Raw genomic sequence first — 22658 nt, 5'->3', positions numbered from 1 at the left:
TGGAACAAGGCTTCCTACTGCGCTTCATCACTCCCGAGCTAGAAGAAGCAATTGGTTCTTACTGGGAAATAACTGAATTGCCATCAATTCTGAAGATTGGTAAGGACAGACTTCCCTGAGATGCTTCGGTAATGTATCAATTCTCTAATTCATAGCACTGCGTTCGGCTGCAAAGCTCCAAGCACAGAATGCCCAGTCCGGCACGGACCGTGTGGGACCCATGGGAAATGCTCCGACCCCGGGGGGATCCCTAGGGAGGAGGGAAGCGCTCCCGCTCCCCAGAGCTCGGCACGTCCCCGTCACCGCCTTTCGGCTGCCACCAGCGCCACCTCGTGCTGCTCTGCAGCGCCTGTCGCCTCGGGAATGCTCAGCATCCCTGTCCATCCTCCCTCCAGAAATACAACCACGGCTAATATTTAACACATTGGCACGTGGGAAAGGTCAAATATGTTCATCTTTACAATTAATTGTCCAGAAGAGGTTTAAAAACCCCTCTGTAAGAGAAGGAATTTAATCCACCAGTGACCTTTCCTAAACCCTGATGAACTGGTATTGTACACCATGATGTTGGCCCTGACTGTAAAAAATGCTGTTCAAATGAAAAAAGTAAATAAAATACACAAAATAAATTTGGACCAGTTAGTAGCAACTGAAGCCTAGAGAAGACCTAGAAATGTGCATATGAATACATTTTGGTGCCAGAAGAACAAGACAGTATGAAGAATGAGTTAACTGCAAGATAACTGTAAAGATAAAATATAGAACAAGTTTCAATGCAAAATCAGAGACTGAGAATCAGATATTCTCTTCCTGTCCCTGACGTTCTACGGGATCATGTGCAAGTCACCCCATATCTTGAATATCTTGGTTTCTCTACCTGAATAAAAGAAGCAATCATATGAATCTATGCAAAGACACAGAATTCCAGTATATTTGTAAAATCAATTGGAGTTCTTCGACAGAAACAAGTATGATTATTGTTTGCAGAGCGCTTGAGCAAAAAATCCCTACAGTTTTAAAGAACATTCTCAGCTGTACTGACAAGCCCACAGTTCTTTATGGTAATGGGTTCAAAGTTTTGCAAGATGTTTTAAATACTTTCCCAACACTAATGAAACTTTTTACGGACAAGAAGAGAAAGGGAAATCTCAGCTGAACTCTGAAGGATGTTAATTTAAAAGGGATGGCTACAAGACCCTAACATCTCATTTCAGAGTTCATCACCAGAAGAAAGAAAAGGGAGAAGAAATACAAATGTAATAGTATGATCCCCCTTCTCCACATAACTCCACCAGTTAGAGCTTTCTTTATTCAATTAAATTTACCTATGAGAGATGATGCGGTCCAGAAACAACTCTAGCACACCTCAGCAAGCAGTGAATCAGCATGTTCTAGGTGGCCTTATCTGACAGAGCTTACCACCTGTCAGTGTGCTGCTGGTCCCTGTTTATTGTCACTGCATAACTCACCAAGTCCTGTGACATTCCAGTGACTTTTGTCATTATTCTGGTTGCTTTCTGACTGTAGTGTTTTACCTTCTGTTGACTGATATTTGTTAAGAAAGATGCATTAAAGCAGTGAAACATAATTAATTGGAGATTTGATAACACCAACTAGGAAAAAAATCCATTGCTCCCATCTGCCTATGAGACATTAGAGAAAAGAAGCAACTATGCTTTTTGTCCCCAGTCTCTGTAGAAGAAGGGGGAAATCTTTTAAAGTTTTCACTGATTTCCTCGGGATTGCCAAGAGGAGCTGCTGTAGTGCTTATGCCAGAGAAAGACATCAGCACATACTCTCACTCACAGGCTGTCAGGAGCACCTCATGCCTTTTATCTGTTGATCATGACATCAGCTGCAGTTCATCTCAGTGGTGAGATGTGCCAAGTTAATCACTGGAAACAAACAGCTTCTGGGCAGCTACATATCAATCCTCTACCAGCAACAGCCATACCTGAGAGCCACCAGCGTGTCGTGCTGAGAGGCAAAGGGAAGTTACCTGTGACAGACCATTAGCCAGATGTTGGTCCAGGGGCAATTTTAGAATTCCCACCTTTACCAGTTCCCTCAGTGGCAGGCTGTCCATTTCTGCTAGGAGAATTTATCATAGCAACACCTTCCAGATGACCAACCCCTGCCACACAGATCTTCAGAGAGCTGACAAATGACGGAGGATTTTCTTTGCAGTGACTTAAATTTCAAAAGGTAATGCTGCTGAGGGGATACATCATGAGACAAGGATCTCCTTTTTCCCTCCTTCACAATCTCCTAACCTTTTCAAAGTTGGGATCACATGAGTCAGCTATCTCTCTCCTGACTACAAAGTCTCAGAGATACCAACAAAGAAAAAAACTGCTCCAAACCACAAACTCTGGAATCAAATGAGCAAAGCAAGACAATCGAACACTACAATCCCAGCTGACCTTGCAGTAATAGGATCACACCAAGATTAGTCTATGTCATAGATTAAGCCCACTGAAGTAAACTAATCTTTTTGCAGTCAGCTAAGACTATTTGTTTACTCACTAAGCTGGGAAAAACTCAGGAGTGTAAAATATTTATTAGCTGGAACAGACAATCCAGACTGCAGCTACATGCATGTTTAGCACAATTATTGCTGCAACATTGACTTTAAAGTGCCTTCAGAAAGGGAAAACTTTTCAAACAGGTGTTTAAATGATATTGTTTGACTTATGAAACTCTTAGTCTCTATCACTTCACATTTTGACAGTCAACTTTTTGTGTGAGCAAAGCAGTGCAGAGAGCTTCCAGAAGCGACATCCTGCACATCACACAGGACAGCCTTCCTTTGGCTGGCAGAGCAATACTCCATTCTGACTGCAAACCACAGGAAGCTCTGTGCTGTGACAGCTCTGAGAAGGAGCAGCATGACCACTGTGCCCCCCTGCCCACGAGCAGAGCAGCTGGTGACTGCTCACCTGCATCCTCCCAGCCGCCCCATCAGCCCCGAGCACTGCGACCACAGCTCTCCACACCACAAACGTTTGGGGTTGGGGTTTGTTTCCTGCCCAGCACCACTGAGCCGTGACTTGTCCAAGCAGTAAGAAAAATGGGACTGAGGTAGAGCTGGAGGCATTTCCTTCCTCACAGGAAGGTCCTTTCTGGTGCATACATCACACTTCTCTAGAAAACGTGTTTATGAATCTGCACATCTTTAGGAACTACCCACGCTGCCATCTCAGTCCATGCTGCTCGCAGTCCTTTTGGCAGACTTCTCTCTTTCACCTCTCTTAATTAAAATGTATTCCAGGGTCTTTAGTTTGAATTTTCATCAAAATATCAACATATGACTGAAAGAGGGGAACTGGGGGAATTACACAGAAATAAACCATGTTTTGGTAGAGTTTCCTTGCATTCCTTGTTTTCTAATCATGGAAACAATCACAGCTCAGTGTCCCCTGATAACATGGCTGACAGGTGTACCTGGGAAAACTGGGTAACCCAGATGCTGAGCTGGCAGACACTGTTTTACTGAAGGCATAGTGCAAGTGCCACCAAAACCAGGCTGTACAAACCCCTGGACAGCCACCACTGCAGAAGCACCAGGGCAGCAATGTCCCAGCATCCATGGCAGAGTTCCACATGTCACCATCATACTCTGCTACTGCTGCTGAACTTACCAAGCTGTCTCAACAGATGAAAGTGCAAATTTCAAATTAACACATGCACTTAGTTGCAGACACATACACGTATATGCATTCAATATATACCTGATTATTAGTGCATCCAAAGTAGTTTTCCCTGTGTCCTCAAAAAAATTTCATCTTCATATGCTCCAGAACAACAGAATTACAATGAAATGAAGGCTTCATGAAATATTTTATAAGTAGGTACTCTCTTAAGACAAAAATTGTAAACAATGAAATCCAAGACTAATTTGACAGAAGATGAAGAAAGGTTCTTGACTATGAAAACAAATTCTAGTTTCATCAAGAAGTACTCTTTTGTGCTGCGCAATAGAACATTTCACATTTTTTTTTCCCCCTTAGCAATCACTACAGCCTTTGGGGCCCAATTCTTAGAGGTGTTAAATTCTCCACATAAAATTTACCATAGTTCAGAAACAAAAGTAGTGCATATTTTAGGACTTAGGGAGAGTTAATCATAGATTGGCTTTATGCCAGCCCTCAGCAGTAGGCTGAATTCCACCTTTAATGAAGTTGATATGAACTAGGCTTTTACAGGATCTGTAAGTTTGGACCTACTGTTAAATCAGAAAACTGTTGTTATATTGTTTCACTGCAGCCAACTAATTCTCAGCATACACGCATTTGAATCAGAATTTTGACATTTGTTTTTGGAGGCAATAAGCAGATTAAGTAGAACTCAGTGAACACTGAAGACGTATTTTATCAGTCACATCTAGTCATAACTGTGAATGAGAAAAAAATCCAAACTGAGCAAGGAAGAAATGTGGTGATAAGGCACCTTGAACCACTGGTATTTTTCAGATGAAATATTGGGCTCAGCTTGATGCAACAGGTTTTAAATTAGCTGTGATGTCAAGCAGTTTCAAGCAAGCCTGACCACTGCTTCAATGGAGGTAAGACTGAAAGAAAGCATTTGCAGCTTTGAACACGTACATATGTAATTAGTCCTGATGACTATATCCCCCATTGACTCCATTTGCAGACACTTTCCTTAATAATGCATTACTCTTGCTTAGCTTAAACCATATTTTATCTACGTTGTCTTTGCAAGATAGATTCTTGGAAGAACTATGTTTGCCCATAACTTACTTTTGAACTTTCAATTTCCAAACTTGTGTGGTCCGATGAAAGTGTGAAGGCACATGTTGGTATCATTCAGTTTGGTATTACTAGCAGAAAACAGTATATCAAGCAAGATTTCTGCAGCAAAATTAATAATAAATTTCAAGTAGAAAGGTACTTTGAAGAATTTCCCATTGACACTCCTGAAATTGGCAGCTAGGGCTGCAAAGAGAGTGTCTGAGCTCTAGTTTATATTTATGACACTCATGGTGCCATGAATACCTAGCAAAAGAGTAAGTCCTCATACACAAAAGCAGGTGACCTTAAGACTGAGGTTTTATTGCTGCCATTGAGTTCTCCTTGGAGCTGCTACATCCATACTCACCAGTACTTCCCAGCTCCTGTGCACTGAGTCCCTGCAAAACTCCCAAGCTCTCATCCCAGGAACAGTCAGTGCTAGACAATTTCTCACCTCAGCCACTCAAGGCCCAGCTGATGACCAAGTCCATGCCAAGCTCTATTTCAGCAGCCACATAATCAATACAGATATGAAGAAAGCTGCTCTAGTGATCTAATTTTATTTTCTGCTATGTGTTCATTTCAAAGTAACTGCAGCCATAAGAGATTGCAGTGTGGATGGTAAAGTAAGATGAACTGCAAATGTTCAGAGCACTATCCCTTTGCTTCAGATCAAGGAGCGCTGAACAGAAAAACATGACAGTGAAACAAAAATAACACCAGTTAAACAAAATCAATTAATTTGGGATCTTTGCCTTGCATCATGCTTACAGCATCAAGCATTTTTCATTCATTATCTATTTCTTCTACTGTTACATGTATCAGCATGTTTTGCCCTAGGAGTACAATGAGTACCAAAACCCCTGAACTTCAATAAAGCATTTAACAGGTATATAACAAAACATATATACCTCTGTACTTTCTCCTCAAGCATCCATCAGACAGCTAAAAACTTACTCTCATTATTCATTTTGAAAAAAAATAATTCCTCTCTTCTATTAAAGACAAGATAGGGAATGTCTTGATACATAAAAATATTATTGTATTTTAAAAAGCATTCAGATTTAAACTCCTTAGGATAAAGGAATATCAGAGGACACACCAGAAGAGATAAACACAGGCAGCTCTCATCTCCCTGAAGGCAGAATGAGCCTCATTAAGCTTTCTGCTTTGCAAAAGATCTTTGACCCAAGCAAACGGCCACTGGAATAGTGGTAGAAAAGACAACCACATTTATTTTCTCACTGCACCCATTTATCTTACTTGTTTCCTTAACACAGAAAAATTAGAAGCACCTACCTCGTCAGACTTGAAGAAAGCCCCACATCCTTGGGGAGTGTGTTAGTTACACATAGCAAGATAATGTTCTGTCTAAAATGAAAGAATTCCCCATAGCCTTTAGCATGTAGAGGTTCTTTTAGCTCTGGGAGAGGATGTGCAAACATCCACTGAGGGTATTACCAAAGGCTAATTCCTAATTCTCTTGAGTAAGCCTGCTTGCTGCTATGGACTACTACAGGCTTTATTCCTATTAGAGACTTACCGGTTGCCAAAGGTGACAGTGCTGTGTCACAGATAATCATGAAAGTGATATGGTAAAGGGTTTCTGAAAGTTTAACTTTGATTAAAAGGACCAATTTCTAAGTCTGTAGCTGTTTAAGCCTGAGAACCAAGCAGGTATTTATGTTTCACTTTTCCAGTGTTAGCTGATGGGCAATAAGGTCATGTACCCCTTCCACTCACAAGCCAAACTACCACTGGAATAATCAATGAGAGCAGATGGGAGCAGGCTGATACCAGCCTGCAGATGGCAGCAATTAGGAGAAGGTCAAGCCATGTCAGAAAAAGCAGTACTTGTATTCAGTGTTCAATTTTGGGTGTAGGCCATCTAATCTTTTCTAACCACGTAACTGAAGAGCCAAGGCTGGTTACCAAACACGGGAACAGTGCACCACAACTTGTGTTTCTGTAAGAGAAATTCTGTATTCTATGTAAATTTTGTCAAAAACCTAAATGAGGCCGTTTTGGTATAGGCTGATTTCTCCCACGGTGAAGTATGTTTAAACAAACTATTTTGTGACATTTAGCTTAGGTAACACAAAGCAATCTTGGCAGGACAGAGTACCAGATAAGAAGCTGTCTTGCAAATTAACCTTCCATTTTGTTTTTATTTGTAAGAAAAAAAGATTACTCTAATGGGCAGGTGAGTTTCCAAAGAGGTGACAAGAGAGCCAGAGAAGTTCTCAAAGTCTATCAGTAGCCACTGAGTTCTTATCTAAAATGCACAGAATACCCTTGTATGACTGAAATGACTCTGTGGCCTGCTACTTTTGAAACAATGCTTTAGTTTCCACAACTAGCAAACCATTTAAAATTAATCCACTTAGTAATTATATTATTTATCTTTCACTAAACTACCTTCAGAGTCCTATTTTCTGCACAGTAGTACATGTCATAAAAGACAGCATTATACAGATTTGTACACCGTTCTAATTATAACCGGCTTCAGGAGTTTTGTGTGTCCTAAAACCAACTAGAAAGGTCATAATCAATGCAACCAAACCCAAACCTTTAATTATTCTTTACACTTTCTGCATCCTGGATGGTTCCAACCTGGTTTCAGAGGCCTTTAAAGTGAGCCTCTGAAAATGAGAGCTAACATACTGTGTCCCTGGTTTCTCCCAGTCCGATGGCACACCCCGAGCCCGTCTCTCCCGCACTCTGCCGGGTGTGCAGCCACGCTCCCGCACAGCATTCCCGGCAGGAGGCTCCGGCAGATGGCGCGAGCCAGCCGCCTGCCAGCCAGGAAAGGCGGATCTGCACACCAGGCAGGTTTTCTTATCACCCATCAGGTTTTCTTCTCACCATCACAGCTTGCCAGCGGTGTGAATTCCCTGCTTAAGTATTTACCAGTCCCAGATGTCGCTAAACTGCAAAAACATCGATCTAGCTTCATCCCAAAGGAAGGTAAAGTGACCAAGAAACAGGTCAGAACACATCTGGTTTGCACCCCAGAACAAGACTTTAGGACATGAGGATTATGGGAGAGAGAAGAGGATCAATAACCCGAATTTCCAGAGGATCCTGAACTTTTTATTGCAGAATGAAACCAAGCTTCCAACAGCGAAGAGGAAGCAACACATTCTCTGAAAGTTTCAGCTTCTTGGCTGCATCCTCAGGTACAGTGATCCTTTTCTTAGGATGCTGGATTAACAGTGCAGTATGTGCCAAATGCAATCGTGAGTTCTAATCTGCTTTTCCTCAGTCTTTAATAAAGGTCACAAACTGAAAAAAATTCTTGCTTGAACACTGGCCTTTAAAGTGAGCCTCTGAAAATGGGAGCTAACATACTGTGTCCCTCTACCTAGCTAAAGCTGAGACTGTGCAACAGGTTCAGCCAGACAGTATGACCCCAAAAGACATAATTTCATCTCCCTATACAGAACTCACTATAGCCCTGCTCTTCATACTACTTAATTTTACTTCCCTTTTAGATCTGTTGGGCCATGCATGCAGATAGTGATTGCCCAAGAGCAATTGTGAAGCCACAAGCAAGATGTGGCTAACAGACTACACATTACTTGCCTCAAAAACTCTTATGGCTGAAGGGAGATTCTAACTTGTCCGTTTATTTTTCACAGAAGCAGACTATGAAACAGATTCTTGGGGATAGGTTTCCAAATTAATTTTCAGGTAATGTAATGTTTTGAGAATTTTAATACAATCAAAATTCTGCCAGCTAGTGAGGTGGTAAATGCTGTACTCACTGAAATGAGAGTAATGTAATTACAATCAGTTGAGACAGTTTGTGGATACTGATCTATTTGATCTACATGCACTTAGACTGTCAGCAACGCAAAAGCAGTTGATGTAGCAAAACCTAGACAATATATTAATAAAACAGATAAAAATTATTAAGAAAAAGCTGCAAATAAATGCTTTTCTCTTGTAAAGGATCTTCCTAAGGGACAGTTTCCACTTGCCTATCCTTTTATGCTGCCAACATGGTACAGAGGGAGAACATATAAAAGGAAACTGATCTCACAGTCACTTTCAGTGATGCCTTTGTTGGAAATGGGGTGGGCCAAGGATTTTGAGATATCCTGAGGGATGTGGGGGGCTTGGGCAATAATTGATGCCTTTTTCATAAGCACTGAGTCAATTTCTTAACATTAAACTTAAATAGGGTGGGCCTCTCCTGTGGTGAGGCAGCTTGGCCACCTCATGGCTGACACAGGAAACAGGGACACAGGCAATGGATTGTTTGCTCCTTTTCCTCCCTATAAGATCCCTTCCAGCCACCATGTGTAGCACTGCTGCACGACAGCTTTCCCTGCCACCCTGAGCACAGCCCAGTGACACAAGTTAGCCATGAATAGAATATACGATGTGATGCTTGTCCTCATTTCCTCTAGTAACTCATGATTAAGCTCAAAAGTAGTAGTGTAAACCAGAGAGGAAAAAATACACATTTATTAGCTTTCAAATCTCTGCAGTGTCTCTCTTTTAGGAACTCCAGAGGTCTCAATCTATGTTAGGAATTAATTGAAGCCATGAGGAAAGATTCTCACCCATTTACCCAAAGAAAAGGCGCATGAGAAGAATGAAGTCAAGTAATGCACAATACATTGGTGGTTTCTGAGCATCCCAGTGACAGTTCAGTTACCAGAGGTATGCTGGGGACACAGTGTTGTTATCTATGTCACAAATGAGATATTCTCTATGAACTGTAAATCTCCCTAGCCACGGAAGCTGTCAAGAATCATAGTAGCAGAAAAGGATAACTTAGGTCATCGAAGAAGAAGAAAGGTGAGGCAAGCGCAATGTTATGGCAGAACTCTGTACATCTTAACATGCCTTTTGCAGCTGCAGTGTGCATGGAGCCCAGGGCTTAGTGGTTTTCAAAACCATAACCCTAGGTGTAACCATAACACTAACCATAGCCATAGGCAGGAAAAGCAGAATAGGGCTAGGGTTGGTTCCAGGAAAAAGCTGTGGAGGAAGGCATGTTGTGGCAGTTTTGTGTTCCCCTTGGGATGCCCTTTGTAGCTGCAGTGTGCATGGAGCCCTGGGCTTTGTGCTTTTCAAAACCTTTACTCTAGGCTCAACCCTGACCCTAACCCCTATCCCTAACTTAGATCCTCACCCTAACCCACCTCCTAACCCTGACCCTCACCCTAACTCCTAACCCTGACCCAAGCCTAACTCTAAACCTAACTGCCTAACCCCCTAATTCTAACCCTAGCCCTAAACCCTAACTGTAAAATAATCCTAACCCTAGCCCCTAACCCTAACCCCAAACCTTAACTGCAAACCTAGCCCCAAAAAAACAACTAAAAAAATTTCCCTGAAATAGCCCTTAAAAACTTCATAGAATACTCTTAAAAGACAAAAATGTGCTAAGAAATCTTCTAGAATCCCCTATATATCGTTAGAAGTTGGGGAAAAATCTTGAGAAAATCCTGCTCAGCCTCCAAGCCCCACCTGTTGGTCTTGAACCCTCAGATGTCTTCCCTACCTTTTTGCAATGGGTCTTCTTTTCCTCTGAGGGTTCTGTCCTTGTCCTGCTGTGAGGGTTGCTGTCTTGTCCCAGCGGGAGGTTTCCATTCTGCTCTCACTCTTAGGGTTGCTGTGTTGTGCTGCTGTTGGGGAAAAAGGCTGTTTTTTGGGGGGCTACTAAGGGTGGGGCTAGGGCTGGGGTAAGAGGTGCTGCACCTGTGCCCAACCCTACCTGGTACCCTGTGTCCTTTGCACCCCAAACCCTCAGTGTCAGCTCTCCACCTGTCAAGGCCCCCACTCTTTGCCCCTCAGCCCACAATGTCTGTGTGTCACCCCAAGCCCCTGACATTGTCGCTTGGTCCCCTAACCTCCATTGTGCACTCTCCACCCAGGTAGAGCTGGTTTTTAGGGTGAGGTTAGGGGTGGTGTGAGGGCTGCTTCACCTCTCACCCTCAGGCACCCCCCACTTTGCCCCTCAAGGCACCCCCTGCCCCTCAGCCTCTTTGTGTCACCCTCAAGTTCCCCACTGCAGCCTCTCAGGGTCTCTGTGCCACCCTGGAGCCCCCCTTTGCTCATAAAGGCCCCTTCTGCCTCTCAGCTGCCCCCATGCTCTGTGTCACCCTGCAGCCCCCTCCCCTCAGCCCACAGCCTCTGGTGACACCCCGCAGCCCCCAGACATTGTCCCTGCCGGTTTTATTTGGGTGCTGTCCTGCTGCCAGGGCTGCACTGTCCCCGTGTTCAGGCTCCCACGTGCTGCTGCAGTGTCACAGGAGGGCGGTGGGGGAGTCAGGGATGGGGCAGGACTGGGCTGGAGAGGGGTGAAGGGTGGAGTGAGGGATGGGGAAGGTGTGGTCACAAAGTACCAGTAGGGGTGAGGATTGGAGAAGGGGATATGACAGAAGAGGGCTGAGGGAAGAAGCTAAGGGTTGGAGGGGGCAACCTGTATCTCCCAGACCCAAGCTGGGACAAATTAAAACTTTGGTTGCTTTTACAGTGCCAAGTGCCTCCTGCAAACTGACACCAGGAACCTGGGCTGGTGAGTTTTGTTTCCCAGGGAAAAGGGCCACAATCTAAAAACCATGACTATTAATTAAAAGGCAAAGAGAATAGAGAAGGGATTCTCTCACTGAGAGTGTTTTTTTTCTAAGATGACACATTTTTTTAACAGTGCAAAACAGAAGTTTGTGAATAAAGTTGTTTTATTGTGACTAGTTCTAGAATTAGAAGGGGGAAAAAAACATCCTCATTTGAAGTGGTTAGACTCATTGTTTTATGAATTCAGCTACACAACTAACTGACTATTTTAGTCATGAGCTGTGGCTGAAATGGGATAATTATGAATGCTGCCAGGCCCACTTATCCAGAGGAAACAGACTTCTGCACCTTTTTGTATATATTCTGTAATCCAGAAATGAACAGACGACTGTGTGCAAAGTCTGGTTCTCCTGGTCTCACACTGATGTCAGTTCCAAAACCAATATTTCCTTCATCCAAATTCCTTGAACACAGGCCTACTTTCCATATTTCTATTCAGAACAAAAAAAAATTTGAAGAAATATAAGAATACTGTACAGCAGGTGTTGTGCAGCTCAAGATCTTTGTTCCTACTGGGATAGGTGGGGTTTTGTACTTTAATTGTGCTGTTAAAAAGTTTACATGAGTCATTGTCTCACCTCTTTCCTGCCTCATAATACATCAACAGGCATGTGGGGGTTGGACCATGTGTGTAGTTAAAAGAAACTTGAAGAGTCCCTGCAGAGATTCAAGTGTAGTTGGAGACATTGCTAATCATGATTTTGAATGGGAGAAAAACAGCTAACACTAACAAAATCCAGAAAAGCCAAATCAAGAGCTAACCAAATGTACTCTAGCTACTCTGAGTGCTGGCACTCCCACAGCTATTTGATAGCCAAGGCAGAATAAATAATCAGCCAATATTTTTTACATTAATCTCCTGGGAGGGGGAAACAGGAAGGGAATGTAAGTTGTCTTCGTGGAATGTTGTCAGATGAGAATTAAAATTCCAGTCTTTACTGAAGCCTCTGCTGGAATGTGCAAAACACTGGGTACATTCCCCTGTGCACATACACACTTTGTGTTTTATTTTTCCATGGCATGCTGCTTTAAAGGCTTACAGCTGCATTCTTACTTGGTTTCTCAGTAATCTGTGTACATAAACACAGTGATACCCGAAGCTGCCCTCCTCACCCTGGTGCCTTGGCTGAAATAGAAGCTGTTCCACCCAAGAGTGTGACCATCTGGAAGTCCATGCTGGGACTAGGAAGAAGTTGATGTATAGAATCATCTTGAGCTTCAATCTGCTGCCTCCACCAGAAGCTTCTCAAACATGCTACCAACAAAGGCTTAGCAAATCTTCAGTGGCCAGCAGTGGGACAACATGAGGTCTGATTTCACTTTCAGAGTTAGAATTTGGCTTATGCACTAAACCACCACTGTTAAAACTAACCATCTATCACACTTGATTGCAGTTGCTCCCCAAAGCACTCACCTTTCACAAACAATAGCATATTCTCTGCAGGGAGAGAAGAGGAGGAGGAGGAGGAGAGATCCAATTTTTCTTGCCAAGGCAATTTCCCAAAAAATGTCTGAACATCAGAGAGAAGGCAGGCCTGTAGAGGGGACAAACACATCCCTTCAGAAGAGAAGTATTCATAACAGAATTATATAAATGTTTTTCCTAATACCAAATAAACAATATAGCCCAGTCATTGTAGCCAACTATTGAATAAATCATAAAACCACAGTGTGTGATAATGAAGTCAGATGCCAATTACTTAAGTCTTTTTACAATCCTTTCCCACTCAAGTCAGAGGCAAATTTCTAAGACAATTACAAATGGACATTTGGAGTCAGATTTGTTCCAGTATTTTTTCTCAATAGATGCCTCATGATGCAGACAATTCTTTAAAAACATATCACTGTATATCTTAATACCATTTGCTTTGCTGTAAATGTTTGAGATGTGCAACACTGAAAATCACACTAAATATCTGAACTTCTAGGAGCTTAAATAGCTTTGAAGAAATGCATTCCTGCATAAAATTCACGCTGTGCTGGGGCCAGAAGAGGATTTTGCCATCTTTGTTGAGAGCTAAGGAATATGGAGGCCTTGTGATGTACTGAGCAATGAATCTCATCCTGATTACTGTCTTTGAAGTTACACGTGCCACGCTCTCAATTAGAGCTAAAACTTAGATCACAGAGTATAACTTCTGTATGTGAGAGGAATAGAACAGCTCACAGTACAAGCTGTACATAACAAACAGCAGGTCCTCCTCGTGACACTGTCAAATATGTTCCAGGAAGCCCCACAGTGCCAGAAGAGATTCCCCTTCCATGGGAACTTTTCAGAGACCTCAAGCAAGGTCCAGTTAGCAAGGGCTGGTGACACAGAGTCCTGCCCATGTACCTTATCACTGGTTGGAATGAGTCCTTAGTCACTACCTGCAGTTTCTATTGGACTCACTGATAGCAATTAGGCCAACAGTTTAGTTTAAATTTTAACTCATAAGTAATAGACACTGTTTTTCTAAGAGTAGTTCAAGTACAGTTCAAATTCCATACAAAAATCTCTATTTTCCAATGGCAGAAGAGCTTCTTGGGTTGGACAGCACTGAGAACGTTCAAGACAGCACTGTGCTCCACATGACTGTCACCAGATAACATTGATCAACAAACTCCATGAGCACAGACACTGGCAAAGTCAGTTTTCTGTGGCACGCACTCACTGCTGCATAGCTCATGGTACAGTCTCCTTGTCACAGAATTATTTGGTCTCTTCCAGCCTACAATGCTATTCAGCCTAGTTTCAGACACTCTTTTGCTGTCAAAGCCAGACAAAATTAGCCAGGGAAATCCACATTACTGAGACAAACAGCAAGGTTGCACTGGGTCTTTCCCCGATTTAGGAATCTACGCTAAAAATAATCCATCCTCCGCACAACTATGGTTAAATTACTGTTAGGAAAGATCCGGAAGAGAAAATTCTTAGCATTCTGAGCATGTTTACTCTCACTTTCTGAATACAGAAATCAAATCAGAGTGAATTCTTTTCTGGAGGCCAAACTCTAGTCAGCCTAGGAAAATACAGGATTCTTCAGACCTAATACTGCTTTAGATAGCAGAACAGTGCCTGAGTCACAGGCCTACCCATGTATTTGAAAGTTAATATTAAACAGTTCTAACCTCATTGACCAGGACAGTCTGTTTCTTCAGCTCATCAGGGAGAAAATCAGCTTGCTTCATTGGAAGACACAATGGAATGATGAGCCTGCTGTCTTCACAAAATTCAACCAGGTTCCCTTTGGTTGTGGCTGTGTTCCCATCCAGACCTTTAAAAAACCAGCCAGAAAGAGGATAAGCTTTAAATGTTAAAAAGAGTCATCCAAGACATGCCACTAACAAAGCAGTACTCCTACTAAGTCACTTTAGACCCAAGTAAGCTCATGTTATACCTTATTTAACAAGCAAAACATGATGGAAACAATGGTATATACCATTCATTACTGCAATATATTTTTTTAAGATTGTGTGTTATCTATAGAATTTTGAACATGCAACTGGCCAGAGTGAACTAAACATTACTGTATCATCAAGAGAAGGAAAATGAGCATATTTCACAGATAATTTAAAGTGCATGTGGGCAGGTATTTTCTAGTCCTCATATTCACTTCCATCAGATGTTTTGGGTTTTTTTCCTAAGGGTCTCAACAAAATCACTTACATTTTCTTGAACAAATATATTTTAAAAGCCATTTGTTCATTAAACTGTCCAAGTCTTATTGCAGTCTCAGAAATACTAAAACAATAGCAATTCTACAGTTTGAAGTCAACCTTTCCTAACTGGTATAACCAGCTTAAAAAAAAATTCTTTCCCATTTCTCTCTTGCCTATATAAAAAGGTTAAATACTGAGAGATACTGTTAAATGTATCCCTGCCTTCTGTGGTTTGAAATATGTTTGAAAAGGAGTCTGACAGATTTTTACTTATCTCCTGAATGGGGATTAAAAGGACATATGGCCCATTTTGCCATCAAACATAAACTTCTGACCTCTTACTCCTTTTTCCTAATTATAATCTACTCTTTTTTTTCTATTAGATATTTTCAGCTACGACTCTGAAAAACTTCTTCAGCTCCTAAAGGTTCAGATTGTAAACTTCAAATGTAACACATAATTAAGGGCAATTATTTGCAGTGAAATATGCATCAAAGTTTGATCAACACAAATAAACTTACCAAATTACTCCTATCAAATTCGGTGGGACTGCTTGACTAAGAACTTACCATTATGATACAAAAAAAAAAAAAGCAATGATGTCTCTGGATCATCTGTAATACAAGGAGCAGAACTAAGTGACATCTGAAGTATTTTTCATAGTACACAAGATAACAATCAGCCAAATAGTCCAAAAACAAAGATTACAAAATGAGTTCAAGAGCAAAAAGTGAGGATGAGGCTGCTGAAAGTGAGTTCTGAAAGCACCAGAAGATTGCTGTCCTTTGAAGAATTATGATTTGGTTTACTGTTTCCTCTGTTAGTTCACTGATAACTCTCTGGTGTTTTGGTGTGATGGCAGGATGACATCAAGCCTGTACCAGAGTGATGATCCACACAGAACTGCCTGCACTAACACACCAGTCTCTGTGAGAAGCTTTGGCACCACAAAGCCTCAGCAGCCCAAGTCTAGCAAAGGCCAAACCTCCTGTCTACCTGCCAAATGTTACAACTGAGCAAAAAGCACTGCTCATCTCCCCTGCAGTGTGGTACCAACTGGCATCCAGGAGAAGCCCAAAAGAACATGTTGAAGAGATAGTAAGCAAAAGCCAAGACAAGCCAAGCCTCATCTTTTGAAGCCCCCAACAATGATTTTCAGCAAGGCTATGTGAAAAAAAGTTATTGTTACTCCGCCGAAGCCAGAGGCTGAAGGTGGGTATGCAAAGAGCTGAGATCCAGCAGATGAATCAGGCCTGCAGCACAGCTCTTCTTATTGACACATGAAGCTGCACTAAGAAATTAAGGTTTTTTTACATTCAGAAATACAATTTTGTATTTCAGCTTTACAACAGACAAACTATAAACTCCAGACCAAAATTCCCCATGGTACAAACTTTATCAGGAAAATCCCCTCTGAAAACACTGAGATGACCAGTCTCAGTGCAGCGACTTCTACTACCCTGCAAAACAAAGGTCTGTGGATACTTAGCCCTCAGTTTATTTGATCCAGATGTGCTCAATTTGTCAACTATTCAAAGAAAAGATGACACCCCAGCACACAAACAAGGCTACCCTTGAATGACTTACTGATTTTGTTTGTCCATTTCAGAATGCACAGGGCATTCAACCCTCTCGCTATTTTCATACAAGACTGATGTTTTTATCAGGTCTCAGCTGTTTCTGTGTGTGATTCTACCATCACACAGACCTGTATTTATGAAGACAGCATTTGCCTATGGTTATTTAACACGCTGTGACAGAAGCCCAAGCTCTAATCCAGTGGGAGTTTACTAGTGGACACTTTTGAAGAATAACATGGTGCCACAGTCTCAAGAGGTTCATAAAGTATTTGTGAAGAAAATCAATCCTCTGAAGAGCAAAGGGCAAAAGCATTACAAATGCACACTTGAGACTCCTGTTCTAATGCTGAGGTTTAAAGTGCTGAGGGGTTCCTGCACTTACAAGATTACTTTTGCTCTCTTCACCCTAGATACCTCCAAGGTAAACTCTCTCTCTGCCACTGGTTGATTTGTTTTATATTAAAGGAGGTGATAGCAAAGGGTATGGGAAGGAACACAACATTTGTCCTGAAAAGCAAGCAAATCCCATAATACCCAGGGAAAGCTATAAAATGAGTGTCTCAGATTCTCCTAACCCACTCCAACTCAGTGACTCATGCTCATTTGCTCTCACACGGCTTTGCTGGCAGAAGCATTAAAGCAATTGGCCTTATTTTCAGTGCCTGTCACGCTCGGGCAGTTGCTGATCAGTGAGATACCACTCCTGCCAAAGGGCTGGGGGGCTGAGTGCATCCAGTTGTGCTCCGGGGTAAAGGAGGAGGGAAGCTGCTCCATAAAGTGGTAACAACCTGCTGCTTTTCAGATTAAGTCTTGTTGGAAAGGTGCAAAATTGAAAGCATCATATGTGGATGCCTACTCCCCCATCTCTACTACTGACAGAGAGTGTTTCTAACTAGATTTATCTTTTGTTAAAAACAGTGGCAATATAAAAATAACATGCAGGAAGGGAAACGGTTGCCATACTCCAATGGATTTAGAGTGAAATAATGCCATTTTTAAATTACTAACAGGAGTATTTATCATTGTATAGAAATAAAAAGCAAATAGAAATCAAGGTTCCAAGGTGCATGCTAACTAGCAAAGTAATTTTTGTAATATGCAACAACATACTGCAGTATTTTTGGAGTTTAAAAAAAAAAAAAAGAGATGCATATTCCCTTCCTTAACGGTGCTTTTTTCCCCTCCTGACTGCATTCACACAGGATACTGAAGCAGATGGCTCTAATCCAGTATGGCAATTCCTATGTCTCATTCAGCACAGCCTCTTTTTCTCTTTGATTACAGGGGATATACAAATACATTACACAGTTACACAGCCTCTACAGTGAGACAAAAGCTCTTCACTGCTTTTACAAAGTATGGTTTTGTGTGTAGTAAATGATATCCCTCTGCAAAAGGAAAGCATTCCATTCCTTTCTCCACAGCTCAGAGCGTGGGTGGACTCAGCACACGTCGGCCTTTTTCTTACATGCTTCCCACTGACCAGAAAGAAGGGGAATATCCAGCATTAGCAGTTAGAACAGGTGGAGATTCCTGTGCCAAACCCCCGGGAGAAAGAAACGCGGGGGAAGGGAAGAAGCCAGTGTTCTCTCCTCAGGGGACAAGGGACAGGTCAGAAACCTTGGCTGCCTGGCCTGCGAGCAGCGCTGCTTGCTCTCCTTCCCCTGCTCGGCGGGAGCGGCACAAGCCTCGGGGCAGCAGGGAGGGAGGCCCTGCCTGTTCGCCGAGGAGAGCAGGGGCACACACAGAGCCCTGCCCGCTCCCCACAGGAGGAGGAAGGGGCACACACAGCCCTGTTCCCCACAGGAGGAGAAAGGGGCACACAGCCCTGCCTGTTCCCCGAGGGGAGCAGGGGCACACACAGCCCTGCCTGCTCCTCGAGGGGAGCAGGGGCACACACAGCCCTGCCTGTTCCCCACAGGAAGAGAAAGGGGCACACACAGAGCCCTGCTCGGGGAGCAGGGGCACACACAGAGCCCTGCCCGCTCCCCACAGGAGGAGGAAGGGGCACACAGAGCCCTGCCCGCTCCCCGAGAGGAGCAGGGGCACACACAGCCCTGCCCGCTCCCCACAGGAGGGGGAAGGGGCACACACAGCTCTGCCCGCTCCCCACAAGAGGAGGAAGGGGCACACTCAGCGCTCCCCTCAGCCGCAGGAAGGGGCACACAGGCTGCTCCCTGCAGAAGGAAGGGGCACACTCAGCGCTCCCCTCAGCCGCAGGAAGGGGCTCCCCACAGGAGGAGGAAGGGGCACACAGAGCCCTGCCCGCTCCCCGAGAGGAGCAGGGGCACACACAGCCCTGCCCGCTCCCCACAGGAGGGGGAAGGGGCACACACAGCTCTGCCCGCTCCCCACAAGAGGAGGAAGGGGCACACTCAGCGCTCCCCTCAGCCGCAGGAAGGGGACCCGGCGCGCTGTCGCGTGTGGCAGCGGCCCCGCCCTGCTGTCTATAAATAGCGGCGCGGGCGGGCCCGCGGGGGCACGCGAGGACAGCGGCGGCGCCGCTCAAGCGGGCAAGGCCGCGGGGCCCGCCCGCTCCGCACCGGCCGGGCCTCACCGCCCTGCCCGGGGCGTCCGCCCGAGCCCGACTGCTCCTCCGCTGGGTCCTCCCGCTCTGTGGCTTTAACATCACATTCCAGGCCATCCTTGAGATTGAGCCTAGTAAACAAGGATATGCCGGCTATCGAAATCATCCACGTTTCACATACTCCCTCATTTTTAGCAGCAGGAAATGATGAGAATGTATCTGAAGGCCAAAGCAAAAGTTTCTGAGACTTAACCTTTCTTGCACCAGTACTTCTGCCTAAACTTGCCTAGAATTGGTCCTGACTGACAGATGCCACTTGCAGTAAGGGGTGGACATCAGGAGTGGAAATTTCCATTTCACAGGGTGACGATTTTGTCCAGAAGAAATGGGCTGGAGAGAGAGCCTGCCCCTCTTACGTGATGCTCACTAATTTTAATGGTTGGCATAACCCAAACAATGACCTTCAAAACCTCTCAACTTCTGCTAAGATCAGAGAGACATTACCCTGAATGCAAAATGTGCTCTAACCAAGGTAAGAACCTTACCAGACAGGACTTTGATCTTATCAGGCCCTACCTCCAAAACAGCAAGCATTCAGCACTCTCCTCTTGTCTGAATCTGCAGTTCAGCAATAATTTCACCAGAAGGTCACCGAGAGCTGGAATCCATATTCCATGAAAGGGAGTACAGAGTTACACTTGGCTGTGCAACTCACCAGGAAACTACATTAATTGCTGATTTCCACCTCTCCCTCACTCTCAACAAGCCACAAAACTTAGTACACTACATTCAATCTTTAGGGCTTAAACAGAAATTACTGGCTTGGCCCTCTGCCTTGCTGAATTAAGTCAACCTTGAACTTTGCAAGATGACTAAATTTATAATGTAGTCAGTGAAATAAATGGGCAGGAAATCTTTCTCCTTTTTAATGCCTTTATTTGTTGTCTTACCTTCACCACTGTCTCTATTCTCCTACCTTTTATCTAACCACATTTATTAAAAAGAATCAGCTCAGGTGGGGAGAAGTCGACGGTTGTGCCCACGCCACTGGTGCTCCCAGGCGTGGCACGGAGGAGGAGGGTGATGCAGCTTTGTCCGCTGGTCTGCAGGCAGAGCTGGGGATTCCACCCTCACAAGAGATTAGGAGATTCCTCTTTTGAAGGCCAACACCTCAGGTTGTCTCTCTAGTCAACATCTTTAGGTTAGGGTGAAAAGCAAAAAGGATCCAAGCAGGCACTGGACTACACTCCCATCCTTAGACATGACCTAGGTCCCGTAGTTCTATGTTGGCTAGCAATTTTTTTAGGGGTTTTCCTGGAAAACTGCAAAATTTGGTGCAATGCATTTCTCATCTGCATACTAGCTCTGATGCCACTCCCATTCTCCTGGTACCTGCAGGGTCCCTGTGTCACTCCCTGGCAAGCATCAGGGGGACAATGGTTAATCACCAACCATTAACAGGTAATTGAAGAAGAACTCTTAACAATGAAGCTAACTTAACAGCAACTTGTCCAACTTGTGTTGACTTTGCAACCTTAAAAAAAAAAATACGTAACTTTTTATTCATAACAGTCAGCAACATTTGTGTTTCCCTAAGTCCTCACTTTGTGGCCTGCACACAGCACTCTGACATAAGCCACTGACTACTCTTCTTCTTTCTACTCACTCAAGCCCAATTGTGTGTAGAAGCCAAAATAAGAACAGAATGAACTCCATGTGACAGCCAGCTGGAAATCTCTCTCTTGCATCAGGATTGCTTGGCTAATTTACTCCTAGCGGGATTATTGCTGACATTCTGAGAAATTAACTTAATCACAACAGCAATGAATCTCTCATCCTAATTTTTCTGTAGTAATTATGCTACCTTTTACTCAAATTTCTTGCTGCTACCACCATGCTTGTCACAGACAGAAATCTGAACTTGCCTGTTTTGGTCCATGTGAAGGGAGCAGACCCAGTTCTATACCAACAGCTCTTTTTCTGTATCTCCACCTCCTTGGCCACACAGAGATACATACATACTCTCACTTTTTATGGCTTTGGGATTATTTCTCACATTGAAATTTGTATGCAGGAAGAAAAGAAATAATCACATTACAGTTAAATCATGCTGCCCTTTATGTTTTACATCATGCAGTTACAATAAAGATGCACACAGATACACAGTTTACAACTGCTGCTATAATTATTGCCATCTCACAGCCTTTTAATTGTTTAGCTGACCAGCTACACTGCATAGTGGCACAATCACATGAGATTTACCAATACCATGATTTTTCTACAAACCAAACTTTTCATCCACCAAGTGTTAAAACACACTTCAGAATCAGAGGCAAACATGATGTTCTACCCCCTACTTCCACTTGCCAGAACATTATGGCAGACAATGTATTTCAGTAAGTTTATTTACTGCATGTGCTTTTCTAGCAAGTTATGGTATATTTAGTCAACCAGACCTGAAACTAATGCCTTTGATTTTCCAGTTTTCTATGCCATACAGCCATTTACACATGAGCTGGAATGCTCTGTTACCAGTTTTTTAATGAATCTGCACTTTTGCATCAATGTGAAGTGAAACCCTACAGGACTGGAATGGTGGAAGTACAGGAGCTAATATATTTAAACCTCTAAAAACAAGAAGAGAATTATAGTTGGGTCTGTCTGGATTAATACACATTTAATTTGAAAGTTTTCAAAACTGCTGTTTTTCTTGTACAAAACCAGCTTGTTCTGGCCAACAATCTTTAAGAGGTCTTTGCCAAGTTATGAACAATGCTTCATCAAAACATAGTATAGTGCAAAGCATGTAAACATATGCCATAAAGGTTATGCTGTTATTCTTTCCAGCCACAGATTACTTTTGTTTTCATAGAGATGTTTCACGAGGAATATCTAATTCAACTAATATGATTCTTTTGGTTTTGAAATTACATACATACTTTTCAGAGGCATCACCAAAGTTTAATCTCCAGCGTGCTGAAAATAATGCACCACAGTTCCCAGAGTGGATATTTATATGTAGTTAAATTACATATTCATGTTGAACCCAACAGCAAACAGACATACTGCTGAGAAAGGAAGTCTCAATCAAGTCAAAAACCAAAACAATCTACTTAGCACAAACAAATTCAGAGAAACTAACCTTCCTACTTGGGGATAACATGGTATTTTGTTTACTAAACTTTAATCACATGTGTATGAATATGCAATGGTAACAGAAAAAAAGGTGAAAAATCTTTAAAAGAGAAGGAAAACAAAAAATAACAGGATAGAGAGGAGGGGTTATGACTGGCAAAAAGCATTCAGCATTTCTAGAAGAATAGGAATACTTTTCAGCAGACAGACAATAACAAAGTTAATAGGAACCTTGGAAGAAAACATTAAATGGGAGGTCAACAGGAAAAAACTGAAAAAGCTGAGGCAATTTAGTGAGGAAAAAAAAGATGTGTGTATATCATATAATTAAATGAGCTGCATGAGCTATTTGGAGTCCATTAAATTGATAGGAAATGGCTGACATTGAACTAAAATATAGCAGAGAATTTAATTCCTTATAGTATTAAG

At 42.9% G+C, this 22658-nt stretch overlaps 1 protein-coding gene across 1 annotated transcript in view; it reads right to left on the bottom strand.

The window, feature by feature from the left end:
- Positions 1-10380, bottom strand: part of TRPM1 (transient receptor potential cation channel subfamily M member 1) — an 88537-nt gene extending 78157 nt beyond the window's left edge. The window contains exon 1 of the mRNA XM_039723559.1: positions 10270-10380. The gene's annotated coding sequence lies outside the window, so the exon portion shown is untranslated. The remainder of the gene's footprint in view (positions 1-10269) is intronic.
- Between the last annotated feature and the right edge of the window lie 12278 nt (positions 10381-22658).

Source organism: Passer montanus, unplaced genomic scaffold, assembly GCF_014805655.1.
Source record: "Passer montanus isolate IOZ18808 unplaced genomic scaffold, ASM1480565v1 scaffold5, whole genome shotgun sequence".
Taxonomy (NCBI): domain Eukaryota; kingdom Metazoa; phylum Chordata; class Aves; order Passeriformes; family Passeridae; genus Passer; species Passer montanus.
This window is presented reverse-complemented; position numbering and strand designations above follow the sequence as displayed.